Source organism: Nomia melanderi, chromosome 2, assembly GCF_051020985.1.
Source record: "Nomia melanderi isolate GNS246 chromosome 2, iyNomMela1, whole genome shotgun sequence".
NCBI lineage: Eukaryota > Metazoa > Arthropoda > Insecta > Hymenoptera > Halictidae > Nomia > Nomia melanderi.
Genome location: NC_135000.1, coordinates 19072172 through 19086646, shown reverse-complemented (window position 1 = coordinate 19086646; position 14475 = coordinate 19072172). Strand labels below are relative to the sequence as shown.

Sequence of the window (14475 nt, the reverse complement as noted above, 5' to 3'; positions counted from 1 at the left end):
TTACATGGACCATCTTTATTATGACACATTATTAAGATTTTATTATTATTATTATTATTTCTATAATTATTAATATTTTATTTCTCAAAAATAAAGATAGTTCATATAATATGTAAGTACCCATAAATATCAGTCAATTTTTTTCAGTTCATATTAGATGTTATTACAGGTTATTATGCTTTACAAAAAATGTAGATGTAGATTAAGCTTGGAATTCTTCTCCCTCCTCTAGTACATTATTAATTATTATTAAGTATCAATTATGGTCGAGAAATAAATCAGAGGGCAAGGGGTCAACCGAACTTCGCTAAATTTCACGAGACAAATGTTTCAGTTCAGTTAAGAGAATCCTCGGGTGGAGGAACCGTGATGTTTTGTACGGTGATTAATTTTGTGTTTTGAGTGAATGATGTTTTTAATGCTTCGCGATTTCTCTCTTTCCGTTTTATTAATTGGAAGTAATCTTTTGACGCCTTTTTTCGCATTTCGGTAATGTCACCACGAACCATATTATTTCAGAATTCTTTGCGAACCGGGCAAGTTCAATGTACACAATTAAAATATATTAAATTAGAATCACGGTACTGTCGGTGGCACGCAATTTAATTTTAATTTTTAATTATATCGTGTGCAGAAGTTAATATAATCGAATTCCTATTTGAGTTTTGCGCGTGAGCATACATTTTAAAATCGAGTTAATTATTTTCTATTTGAAGTACGAATTTTACACAATTTTGTAGATTTAATAATATTATTTAAATCGCCGGTCTGTACGTAATTATAAGATACGGGGACTAGTTACAGATGCATGCGTACCCGATTTTAATTAATTTCGTTTCGATCCTTCGTTTGAATTACATATTATCTTTGTTGTTACTGTTCATTTTATTTCTTTTACATACATTATAATCTTTAATCATCTGCTTCACATATTCAGTCTGTTAAAAGGAATAACACAACTTCGTATTCGCAATGCACCGTTGCACGGTGCGGAAAAGATTCTTTCATATGAAAATATGTCCCTTTGTCGCCGTGCAATTTCCACTAATACTAAATAGGAGAAAAGATATAACTAATTCTAATTTCCTAAATCGCCTTACGTAAAATCAAAACGATAATGAATATTCTTTTATACAGCAATGTCATTTATATTGTACTTCACACAATTAAAAATAATTGATCCTTCAACATACTCGAAAATAGAAAGAATGCAATGAAAGAATAAGATGATTTAAAATTCCATGTATCTTCGAAATAATACAATCAATCTTCACAGAATGATACCTACTATATAGCTGATGTATACATACATTTGTAAGAAAATGTGCACGTGCATATTATAAGGATGGTACGTGCGTGCGCGCGCATGGGTTCACGTGCGTGAATGCGTTGTATATTCGTAGAGGGAGACTGCTCTGCGATGCTGCGTTGTTTTTGAACGAACGACGAAAAAGAAAGAAAGGAAGGTGCAAAGGCAGTTGGTGATGAGCGTTTCTATGGAAATGAATTTTCTGTTGACGACGGAATAAATTATTATTAATCAAATAAATCCTTATATATTAATCAATACATTTTTACACTACAATAAACTATGTATACCCTAAAATTGTAAATTGAATGGCTATTTTTATATATAGGTAAATAAAATAAAAAAATTTACTCATGACACCAACATTCACGTGAAATCTAAACGAACACATACTTGAAAAATTCCTTAAGAAATTACAAACAAGTTCCACTATTTGTTCAATTTTTCCAGTCTCAAATTTGTGTCACGATCTTCCCCCTCCATTACTAACCATCTTAAATATCCATCTGCTTTATTGAAAACACCCTATACACCCGCAACACCCCATACAAATTATTCTTCCTCCATTATTAACTATCTCAAACGTCCATCTACTCCATTGGGGATACCCTATATACCCGCAACACCCCATAAAAATTATTCCTCCTCCATTATTAGTTATCTCAAACATCCATCTACTCCATTGGGGGCACTCTATGCACTCACAACAGCCTATCAAAATTATCCCGTATTCAGACACGATACACAGTTCCCATCTAAAAGTCTGGTTTCGGTGGGTATCAGCAAACTTTTGGGAAAACAAGTTTCCCCGGGCATTAATTCCATCTCTCAACCCATGAATTTTTCATAGAGAGTTTCCCCACGTGGTGGGAAGACGGTATTCGATATCCGTCATCAAATTGTTCAATGGCTGATTAAATTTCAAGCCAACCGGCTGACCGAGAGATCCGCCAATGTGGGTTAGGACCGGCAAATAGGTGGCGAAAGTCGGACTTAAGGGGGATGCGACCCACCCCCTCACGCTCGTCGTGCGAAGGACCGAAAATTAACTACTTCCGCGTCACGTTTTATCGTCCGGTTACAGTAGTGCCTCGATAAGAAACGCATTTTTGCCCCGGTAACAAATGTAAAGGTTTATCCCCACCATTTTTCAGAACTGTTTCAACTTGAGCAATTGTGTACAGTATCAAATGGTAATGCTTAGATTTTTATGCAGGTTTTCATGCATTTTAAGGAAATTTGAGAGTGCAAAATTGCACAAAATGCAGACAATACGAAAACATATATAAAATATCCAAAGTGCCTTTTATAGTATGTATTACGAAAAACTATTTTCCATTCTTTTTTAATTTTTCTAGTGAAAAGAAAATTGAATTTATGTAAAATCACTCAGGTTTATGCAAGTTATGATCTAAAAGTTCGGGATCATCAGGTCTCACTTTAGGCACAGAAATTTGGAAATATTATCTTGCTTATTCCACAAGCCCTAAGTTTCCTTTATTCATTTAAATTACTTTTTATTTCATGAAAACATGTTTCTTATCATCTAATAACTAACATCTAATAACAAACTCCCACTAGACCTTCGAAAAGACAGCAATATAAAAATCCCATAAAACCGGAAAGAATGCAATAGAATGGACTATAATTCAATAACACGACGCAAAATATTGCATATCCACCGGTCATTAATCAAACGAAGGAAACTTTTGGGGCCATTTAATACATCAAATTTCGAGTTACAAATGTGATGGGGGTGGTGGAACAGGAGTGAGGTCGGAAGGTCCTGAAGGGATATCGTGGTGCGAGCTGCATTGTACACAGTTTTTTCCTTACGCTGCATGTTTTGCACTGCCGGAAATAATCAGTTCGATGGCTGGCGTTAAATGGCCCAGGAGTCCACGCAACGAGGAACGACGGCCATTGTGGAATCGATAATATGACGATTTACGGGCTGGATAAATAGCCGACGAGCCGGACCGCGCGTGTATTCGGCTAACGAAAAACGGAAGGGGGCAGGTGAACGTAAAATCAATGTGTACGATAAAAACGATATTAAAATGAAATACACGGCTGTAAATACTCGCGGCGACACGGAGGCTTCGGTGCAGTTAGTTTCGAAATCATTATTAGAGACCCAGCTCTCCGCGTGAATTCAAATTTCTCGAGATTATCTCGACGATCTCCATCTCTTTCCTACTTTGTTTTTTTCCTGCTGCCCCGGCGGCGACAGGGTTTAAATATCGCGGGTTTTGATATTCGCAACTGTTAACTAGGTCACGTTTCGAACCACCGATGCTCGTATAAGCGCAGTTTAAGCCGGCTAAGAAGAATCTTCGGGTAAATGAATAGAAAAGCGTAAAATCGTCGGCAGTTGGGTCAAGTTCAAATGCCGAGTTAAATCGCGTTTCACAGTTAACAGGTTAATATTCCCACGAATCTGTGAATAGAAATTTAGCTGTTGAGCACAGTCGCGTGAAATACCTTCCTTTCATTTAAATATGGTCTTCGAATGTAATTTTCAATTATTCACACGTCGTTTTAGTTAACTGTGCTAATACAGCGTAGCTGTGAAATGGACTTGTACCTCGATTATTTAAGAATTACTGGAATGTAACGTTGATTACGAAAATTTGATTGCTGTAAGATTTTTATTCGTAACACAAGCTTGATTTAAATGTAATGATTAAATCATTTCTCATCATGCGAAATAACGAGAATATTTGGGCTGAGCAAATCGCGCGTTCTGTACGATAAACAAGAATTACTCTTTTCCATGGAATGCTTCGAGAATATACAAACAAAATGAAAATCCCGTTAAATCATTCATTATTTCATTCCTCATTAAATCCGCCGCCTTCCCTCGCTTGCACAGGCGCATGCAATATAAACACATAACAACCGAGGACTAGGTATCACTTTAATCTCTGCTCCATTACAAAGCGGAATTTACTTTTACGATATTCGTATTCCGTGCGCCTTCTTCATCGAAATGCTCGGCTTCGACCGAAGAGTGAGCGTGACTCCTTTTCATTCTTAACGGTTCAGAATTTTTTATTAATACAGCGGAAGCTCCAGGAAATCTAAATAATTCAGAAAAGCTGTTAAGGACACAAGTAAGACAGACATTTATTACACGATTTATTACACTTCGTCATATATTACATTTCTACGTCAATGTCAACGATATAAAGTAAACGTTCATTAAAACCAATTAAAATATAATAAAAATGCGTCATATTATCGTAAATAAAATTAGACAAAAAATAAAGATTAACGATCCCAACGAACGTGGACGTAAACTCAGTGTATCAGCAACAAATACTAGACCAAAAAACGAAAAACCATTACCACCTTTTATAATCCGGATGGACCAAAACTCCGGATCAAAGAGATCCGGCTAAACAGTGTTCCCCCGTACTCTATACATCACCCGTGAAACAACAGAATATTGGGAAACTCCGTGAAAGCATTAACGGAACCTTCAATACAATAAAACGAAAAACGTAATTCAAACCGCAGCAACTATAATCAACAGAAACCAGAACAAAATTCGTTATATTTCCTAACGGAGCCTTGCGACTGTTAAAGGTTAAATGAACGAACGACCGAAAGCTGGTCATCGAATTTTTAGTCGCCGTTGGCTAACTCAGTAGCCAAGGAAAAGGAGAAGCGTCGTTCGCGGCGTGTATCGGGCGTGGATGCGGGTCAGAGGGAAACATTTTTAGCAAGGGTGAATGCGAGCGGTTCAGCCCGGCCTCCAGAATCGTCGAAATAATTTATAGACGGTCTTCGCGGTAAACCCGAATTCCGGGGCAGCGCTCGCGTCTAGAGTACACAGGTACTGCGAACTGATTTGATTCACTTTACACTTAACAAATTAACGGCGTTGATTCACTGCTTTGTGGGAGAGCTTTCAACATAGGATTTCCAGATACTAGGTTACGCAAGCTCAGCATACGGCAACGTGTGTCTCCGCCCCTACCCCCTTTCGCGTATCCTCTAACCCTCTCTTCCGCCATCCTTCTCTCTGTCGTTGCTCCCTATCTTTCTCTGTTTCTCTCTGTCGTTGCTCTCTGTCTTTCTCCGTCTATCTCTGTCTCTCTCCTCAATTCCCCCTATTTCCACGGTCCCGCGATACTGCTCTGTCTCTCTCATTCCGTTCGCAAGTATGCGTGAATTAATTACGAGGCCCTCTCATTTGCGTCAGTTATTATGAACTTCACCGTAAGACCATTACTGAATTACCGGGGAAAGTCTGAAGAGGCTTGGGCGTCGTCGACTGGTGCGCCCCGATGCGCGTCGCATCTCGTGCGCGACGAAAACGAGAATGCATCTGTAAACAGTGGGGTCAGACCTCCTGTTTCTCCCTCTTCTCTTCTTTTTTTTTTTAAAGATCTAGGGAGTCTGCGATCTCCCAGCCGCCAGGAGCATATTCTCGATTCGATGCACCGAGAATGCATGATTTTTGAGAACTTTCTGTTTGAATTGAAGAAGCATAATAAATGATTTTACCGTTCGCTCTGTTATTTAGACCGTTTTGAGTATGGCGAATGTGGAATGCGGAGAAATCGATATGTTTGTAGTAACTGGTGAACGTGATTCAACGGAAAGGTGGATATTTGGAATATCTATTTTCGTAGATTATTGTATAGATACTAAAATAATAGAAGAATTTGTTGAAATAGTGAATGAATTCATTGCAAGATTATTGTACCTTTGACAAGAATGTCGAAAGTTTTTTCAGCGAAATTCGTATCAATCGAATAGAGAAACTGGAAGAATTATTTAATTATGGAACGTACATTGGCGGTCCCAGTAAAAGCTGAAATGATCTTTCCTGTAATAATTACAAATTACTGGCCCGTAAGTGGAAATTTCGAATATTACTTCGTGATCACTGATTAACCAACGGTGTTGATAATTAAATCGGTGATTATTTTTAGAAATTAATTAATGAACGCAATTCCAAATGCAATTAGAAGCGGTTATCTTCATCCGCGCGCATTGATTAGTCGCGGTCGGCTCAAATAAAAGTCATCGAAATAATCAATTGATGTCGAACTTTGTGTATTGTCCACGACAGACGAACGAAGAAAACGCGGTCTAATGGGTTAGCGTAACGCGAGGTTTGAAAAACTGTCGATCGATCGCGACATTTGCCGACTCTGTCCGGATATTTGTTTCCATCGGGATATCTCCTGCTTAAAGTGTTTACGAGAGAACGTATATCGCGTTTAAGGCCGCCGTTAGATTTTACGCGAGCCACGGTTTACGTGTTCAACCGGTTGGTAGATTTATTCCCTTCGAATTGAGTGTAATCGGTCAAAACTTCCGGGCGATGTTTTAAAAAAGATCAGGTCGAACAAATCGAACTTCCAGAACGTGACACCGCTATGCGAAAATACGATTTTAGTGGAATTTCTTCGAAAGATTGCGGATCGATACTTCTCCGTGTATAAAGAAAATTAAAGTGTATTGGAAGCTATTACTAAAAGTGGAGAAACTTAAAAATAACAAGTCTCGAATTATTAATTTAATCGGTTTCTGAGGCTGAAATGGTACTTTCCAAATGAATAGTATCAATCTTTAAAGAAGCTATAGTTAGATAGTTGTCTGCCTTTCTTCCTAATTATATAATCACTTGAGCAACTCAGAATTTAAATAATCGTAAATATCCAACGAATGTCGGCTTTTAAGTCGTTTAGAACAAGTTTCAAATCCATCTACTTAAAAATTCAATACTTCATTTCTCTCGACAAGATTCAACACTGCAGCACATTCTCGAAATTTCATTTTCAAAAATAGCTATTTAATCGTCATTCAGCAATTACTTTGCAATGCACCTTTTTAGCCAGTACAATTGTTCCAATTGTTACAATTAAAGTTCTATTTCCAGAATGGAACCGCCAAAACGAAATTTACATTTAACCATGAATAGTAGACTAACCTTTAAAACTGAAGTTACTCTTCATCCGTTTAATTAGAGTATACATTACCCATACACGTTCCCGTGCAGTTACAAGTTGGCCGTCCATTCCAAGAATTTTTCGCAATTAAAAAACAGAGGCGCGAACGGACTCGTCAATTTAGAGTTTAGCGTCCCGAACCCGATTTTCCGGGTTCCTGGGGAACGCGCACCCTGACCTGATTCCGTTTTCGAATCTATTTTGAAATCTTGCCACAGCGCTCGGGGGATGCTCGCGTGTCTGCTGCGCTAATGAACCGTGGGCAAGGAGGCATGGCCACGTACAGGCGCATTCAATTTTATCGCTCTTAATGACGCACGATGCGCCGAATTTAAAAGGCACTTACCGTTTCCGAAATCGTGGTTTACAACTTTCGTTAAAGAATTCCACGCGAACCAGACGAATCTTAATTAAATCGGTACTTCATACGTTACCCACTTACATGATGCAATCATAATCGCAAGATAATAATTAGGAATAAATAAATCCGTATAGGATAGGCCATGGCGAATCGAATGAAAATAACAATCCACCACATTTGCTGTACCACAAATTCTATTTCTCGCTTGTTGTTCCTTATTTGCGAAAGAAAAATTTAAAAATTATTTTCCCAATTTTTATTGTTAATGTTGAAATATTTTTCTTCCATTACCATCAAATGGAATCTGTGATTCACCTGGGTCTATCTTACCTTATTATTTTAACCATAAACAAATAAAATCATGGCTTATCTTTTTAACCACGTATTCGATCTTTCAGATTTAGTGCCCGTTGTGACGTTCGAATTATCCGTCATCTTGAACGTAAGATGTACAATTAAAAACTTGTTTTATCGATATTGAACGCTATCGACTTCGATACTTATTGTATCGATTATTTATTATTCAGTATGTATTATTGAAATAATTTATTATGTTATTATACATATTAATACATACAATGGCACGGATATAGAAATTACTGACTCACAATATTGCTATTATTACCATTTGTCAAACAAATCTGTTGCACAAAGTCGAAGATGTAAAACAAAATTAATTCTGCAACGGCAGTATTGAAATATTCGGTTGCACGTGGAAGTGGATGCTCACTGATTAGTATATTTATTATTTATCGTTGCCGGTAATTGCGAAAACAAACAATAATCGGATTTCTACATACATAGCATTATAGTCGCGTTGTCTGTATTTGACAATGAGATTATAGAAAGCAGCGCCATCGATTGTCCCTCGATTAATATTCAATCGTAAATCAAGTCCGAGATACTCACGATGCTTTTTCAGTGTTATTATCGGAGCCTGCGGAGGAATTTTTTTTGTACGTTGCGAACAAAGGGAAGTAATAATCAAAGATATGAAACATGCAGAATGTGTAAGCGGATTGATAAATGTATTCCATTATAACGGAAACAGAAAAACGACTGTGTTCCCATACGTTTCAGAATGCGGCTCATCGTTTCGTATTCGAATTCACGTTCCGTCACGATTTTTAATTGTTACTTGATTATTAAAACCGCCGCGATATTATTTGCATCGAACGGCTAATAATTTGTTTCACTATAATAACAATATCAAAATATACATATAATAATAATATAATATATTTAGATAGTATAATATATACAAATAGAACTTCGGTTTCGAATATCATTGCACGGGAAATTGATGATCCACTCTTTTTATCAAAATGTTGGTCAACGTGAAGCCTTAACACTAAAACCACTGAGCAATTAAATTGAGCTTTTGAAATTTCTCTATAGCAACTCCAAGAGTGCATCTGTTGAGACTTCAATTGATTTACAATTCAATTTGCGTGGTGCTAAATCAATTTCTTCAGTAATTCCTCAGAAAGGGAGAGAGAGAAACGTTTGGTATCTTTTCAATAATTCTAAAAAAAGACATCAGGAATGGTAGACATCACTTTTACCCGTCTGGTAGTTTTAATGTTAAGCTTGACGTCTGTCAAAAATTATGTATAGAAAACGATGGAAAAATCGAATAAACGGAAACTTCGTCACGAAAATCGCGAACGAACTGAATAGATAAAGTCTCTAAAAGAAGAAACGTGAGATTTTTCCCGCTCGTAAAAGCGACGTTTGCTATTCAATTTCATTCGGATTTATGAGACCCGATGTTTGCCTGATTTCGACGCAAGATAAATTTATTAAGATTTCAGACTGTTAATGCTTCGCCCATAAATAAACAAGCCATACCAAATACCTAAACTAACAAATATATATCTACATTCGCGAATGGAACAGTCGGGGGATTTCGGTTTACACAGAATCGCAACAGGAAACGCACGCAAAGTAGATTATTCCTTTCTTAGCGCGACGGTGAATACGAAACAACGCTACCTCGCGCGCGGATTAAACTGCAAAAGCAGCAACATTTTTTAAAGAACCATACATCTCCTTAACGAATATTATAAACAAAATGCGCATCTGGTAGGGGAGACGTAAAAAACAAAAAAACCAAGTCCGCTCATGACACCGCATACTTCGCGAGCACTAAATAAACTCGGAAGTAATTTTTCATCCGCCATATTCCACCAGGGGCTTAGTAATATCAGTTTGTCGTAGCTTTCTGTTATTACAGAGCCCTCTAAAAAGTTAACAGCCCCGACACTCGTAAGTGGAAACCGGCCGGAGTGGGGGGAGAGCACCTCGCGCACGGGAACGTTTTACATTAAAAAATGTAAATTTCTCCGGCGCGATCGTGATCTATAAACCGGGCGTAAAACGGGAAACGGTCCCAGATAACAATTACGTCACGAATAAATCCCCTTATCTCGGGCCGCGTTACAGTGTCGTGAATAGGGGACCGGGCCGAACGACGCCGCGTCTCGTTCATAGACCTAATAACACGTCAGCAAACAAAGTCCGCGGGAAGAAAACGTTTCGGAGCGTGGTCGCATTAGTCACGGAGAACGAATTATTAATACGGTTGGTGCATCTGAAAGACAGATACATAATTCTCCCGGCAGCAGCATCCCGAACATTTATGGAGACTCTCGTCTCCCACCCGGTGCTATTCCTCTCTCGTCCTCCTTCCATCCTCTCTCCGCCCCCTCGCTCCTCCCGTCCTTCGCAACCCCTCTTTTCATTTTGAAATTTTCATCCTATATAAGCTCGCGGAGGAAACTTACGCTTTTCGAGTGCGGAACTCTCGTTAGAGAGGTCGACGAATGGATCAGGAGCACTGAAACGGAACGGAGTTATGAACCGATCGAGGATCACCCCCGCCGTCCTTATTATTTATTCACTATCGGCACATATATCTGTACGCTGCCTGCGCTTGAATATTTTATAGAAACCATCGCCGGTGTCGGCGCGGCTGCTCCGCGTTACCCGTCGGATGCCCCGGGAACCTCCGACGCGGCGCGGCACCGTTGACGATCGGGCGAATCGTAAAATCGATGAGGAACCGTCGAAGGCGTTGAAGGAGACCCTTTTACCGGATTGGCAAAACCGCGATCGCTGCTGAAAGAAAAGTACACTGACGTCACCCCGCGCACCTCACCGCTTCCAATCCAGCCCCTTGAACCGTTGGCAGCCCCTTCCACCGACGATTCCAGCCAGACCGGCCTCGGGGTTGTTACACGGACTTCTTTGGGCTGCCGTGACCCGTCGAATCAACCTTCTTAATTAACGAACGATTTTTGCGTTGGGGGCCGAATGAAAAGGGAGCCTCGGCCGGCGAGGCGGACATTTATAAAATCGATGGGATTCACGTGAAAGGAATCACGGGGACTGACTTCCTCTTAATTTCGCAGATTAGCCGTTCAACTTCTTGCTTTTCCTGTACGAGCTGACTTTAAACAAGCAACCGGATGGGTCCGTCTGTATTTCGCCGTCTATCTCGCCGACGTCTTACCCCCGTTGAAGCGATCAGTTCCAAGGGAACCGCGAGGTCGCGGTGATTAAAACCGCGATTACTCGTCCCGCTGACGGAGGAGTTCCCTCGAAATATCGCAACGATACATCTACATCCTTCTTTCTCCTTTCCACCCAGGGAAATAGGCGTGAATCACGGCCACCGCGCCGCGGCCCGTTCCGCCGTTTCTCATCGAGGACATCCATCCTCGTCAGCGGGACGAATCCCGTTATCCTCCGCGCACAATTATCGAAATTCCCTGCGCAATTTTTTTAAAACCTCCACCCACCACCCTGCTCACCTACATCTCTAACCGGCTTCCTCCCGCGGCACCGCGCGGACCAAGGCAACCCCGGTTCCCATCCATCATCATTATCCGTCATCTGGGAAATCCCCGTCGCAGCGTCGAGCACGCGGCGCACGGGTACAGTTTCGGCGCGCGGACCGGTAGATCGAAGAGTAACCGGGTAGGGGATTGGATGGACGCCGATTCGAAGCGGGAAGATTTTCAATCGCGCGGACATTCCATCAACCTCGAACGCATCCCTCGGCCTGCAGGTGTGGACATCGGCCGCGAGTAAAACGGTTTCGCTCCTCTCCTTCAACCTCATTGTTCCTCCGCCGTTCCCACTCCCTCGCGTCCCTTCTCCTTCTTCCGACAGCCGCCCCTTTTCCACCCTCGATGTCCCTCTCGGTCTATTCACCAAGTCGCCTCTCTCTCCTCTGCTCCCCCTCTTCTCTTCTCTTCGTCTAGCATCGAAAGTGGACACATGCTTGGCCCTAGTCACCGTCCCTACGAATTCCAGGGATCAATGCGTCGGTGCACCAAAACGCCTGCGCCACCCCCTTCAACCCCACCACACCCACCCAGGCCGCTTAGCGGAGAAGCAGCAGCAGCAGCAGCAACGGCGGCAGCAGCACCAGCGACTAGCTTCCGCCGGCACGAATGTACATCGGAATCGCCGTCGGCAGACAGCTACCAGCAGTAGCAACGATAGCCGAGCACGATTGTAGACCGTCGAATGGTAGTGGTAACGATGGCGGTAGTAGCGCTTCTGACAAACACCATAGTATATACAACCCCTTCCCTCGACGGTGTACGTGTATACATACGCACATGCACCGGTCCTCGTTCCGCGTAAATCCTAAAGTACGTAGACCCTACGGAGGCCCAGTGTCAGAGTACTGGTGCATGCCGGCTGGTGGTGCCGCTTCCTAGCCGTGTACGCGTAGAATCTTCTCCTCCCAACGTAGGAGGCAGGCGACCGGCCCTCCTCTGAACTCCCTCGCCCGCGTATCCCCCTTTTTCCCCCACTCTTCGCTCCAAGAGGGAACGACGGAAAGGGAGGACAGACAGAAAGAGCAAGAGAGAGGTATCCGGTGTCTCCTTCTTGCTCAAGCAGCAGCAGCAGCAGCAGCAGCAGACAGCAGCAGCAGCAGTAGCAGCATCGAGGAGAGAGCTGGTTTTCCGTCGGCTACACATCGCGCGTATATAGGCTGCCAGCGGGACGAAGAGGGCGCTAACAACCCCCCACCGCGACGTGCGCGGCGCTCGAGCCTCGGAGAATCCGAGAGCGGTTCGCGCCTGTGCAATTCGCGCGGGGGTGGCAAGGGACCGAAAATCGAGGTGAAAGGAAACTCCGCGGATCCGGCCTAAGGGTCTCTCCTAGGGCTGGTGCGTATATCGGTTCCAGCGAGAATTTTCGTTCCCGTGTCCCGTGACCGCGCGCGTTACGACCGACCCCTCTGTATTCTCTCCGTGTACGTCTCTGTGTGTATCTGTGCCACTCCGTGTGCCTCTGCCCGACGCCCCGTGCGCGTCAGCGGCCAGGATCGAGCAGAGTTCGGACGCCGTGTAGGCCGCAGGATCGAATCGCGCGCGACCGTCGTTTCCGCTTCTGTGGCAGCCGTTTGAGAGACGGTGGACACGCTCGCGCGACGGCGTAAACACGCGTATACGCGTACACGCACGGAAGAGAGGAAGAGAGAGAAAGAGGAGGAGAGATAAAGAGACACTGGGAAGGAGCGGGAGAGGGAGAGAGGAAGACAGCGGACAGAGAGTGCACCGTATGCACGGTGGTTTTCGGTGACACATCACGACAAATCTGAGGATACATATATACGTTCTTTTTTTCGACTGTGTCGCGAGCCGCATCGTTCGAGCTACCCCAGCGAGAGTGGTGGTTCTCTGTTGTGCGCGCGCGACCCAAGAAACCGTCCAGGCACCTGCATGAACAACACCGAGGGATATAGGACTAATTTGAAGCGAAGAAACTGATTCCGTTTGAACCGTCTCGAAGACGACCACGACGACTCGGCTCGTTTCGATCCGCCGCTGCTGCCGCTACCGCTACTGCTGCTGCTGGTGCTGCTGGTGCTGCTGGTGCTGCTGGTTTCTTCCTCTCGCGTGACACACTTTTGTCGCGAGAGAACAGAAACTCTCTTGCCTCCTCGCGCGCTCCCTACCTTGCCACTCTCCCTTCTCGCGAGAGAGGGAACCTTCTTCGGACTGATTCCAATCCTGACACATCGCTGTCTTCTCCCCGTGTCTCCCTACCCCCGGTGCGTGAACGCGAAGTGAGAGTTTTACTGTGTACCGTGAGTGGTGATATCAGTGAAGAGTTTTCATCGGTGTCTGACTGAGAAGGGAGCCCCTTCGTCGAGGAATCGAAAAGGGTTCGCAGGGAAACCTTGCTCGGTGACTGGTTTGGACGTGATTTCGAGACGTGGTCGCGTGCGTCCGCGAAGTAACTGGGATTCTCGATTGAACAGCGGCTGCCAGGCGACCCGTAGTGGATATAACGTGCACGGGGTATCATGTATCCCCCGATCGCGGCCCTCCTTTGAGGGTTGAGAATCCGGCGATCCTCTATCGCGTCGGTCGGTCGGTCGGTCGGTCGGTCGCCCGTCCGTCGTGTGTGTCACGTCCCGTTCAAACGGCGGCGGTGTGTAATTGTGCGCTGGAACTAGATACCGGGCTCGTCACCTCGAGGATCACCGGAGTTCGGCGGCCGAGAGCTGGTCCCGTTGAGGGCTAACCGTGTACCACATATCCGCGCTGAAAGTGAGTCCCTATCGCACGTTACGAGATATGCACTTTCTCAACGCTTCACCTCGCCCAGTTGCTAGCTGAGTCCTCGCCACGGCTACGCGGCGCGGCTCGTCTCGCCGTGTCACCCTTGGTTGTCCTGCCGAACCTCGTCCCGTTACACGCGGGCACCATAGACGTGAATCTAGTTTCTTAAAACGTAATCCTTCGAATATTTTGAGTATACGTTTGGAATATGAAAACAATTATCGCTGACAAAATTTCCTTTTTCTT

General features: G+C 43.4%; 1 protein-coding gene across 1 annotated transcript in view; it reads left to right on the top strand.

Moving 5' to 3' along the window:
* Positions 1-12642: 12642 nt before the first annotated feature.
* Positions 12643-14475, top strand: part of dpr12 (defective proboscis extension response 12) — a 126722-nt gene continuing 124889 nt past the window's right edge. Inside the window, exon 1 of the mRNA XM_031981608.2 lies at positions 12643-14217. The gene's annotated coding sequence lies outside the window, so the exon portion shown is untranslated. The remainder of the gene's footprint in view (positions 14218-14475) is intronic.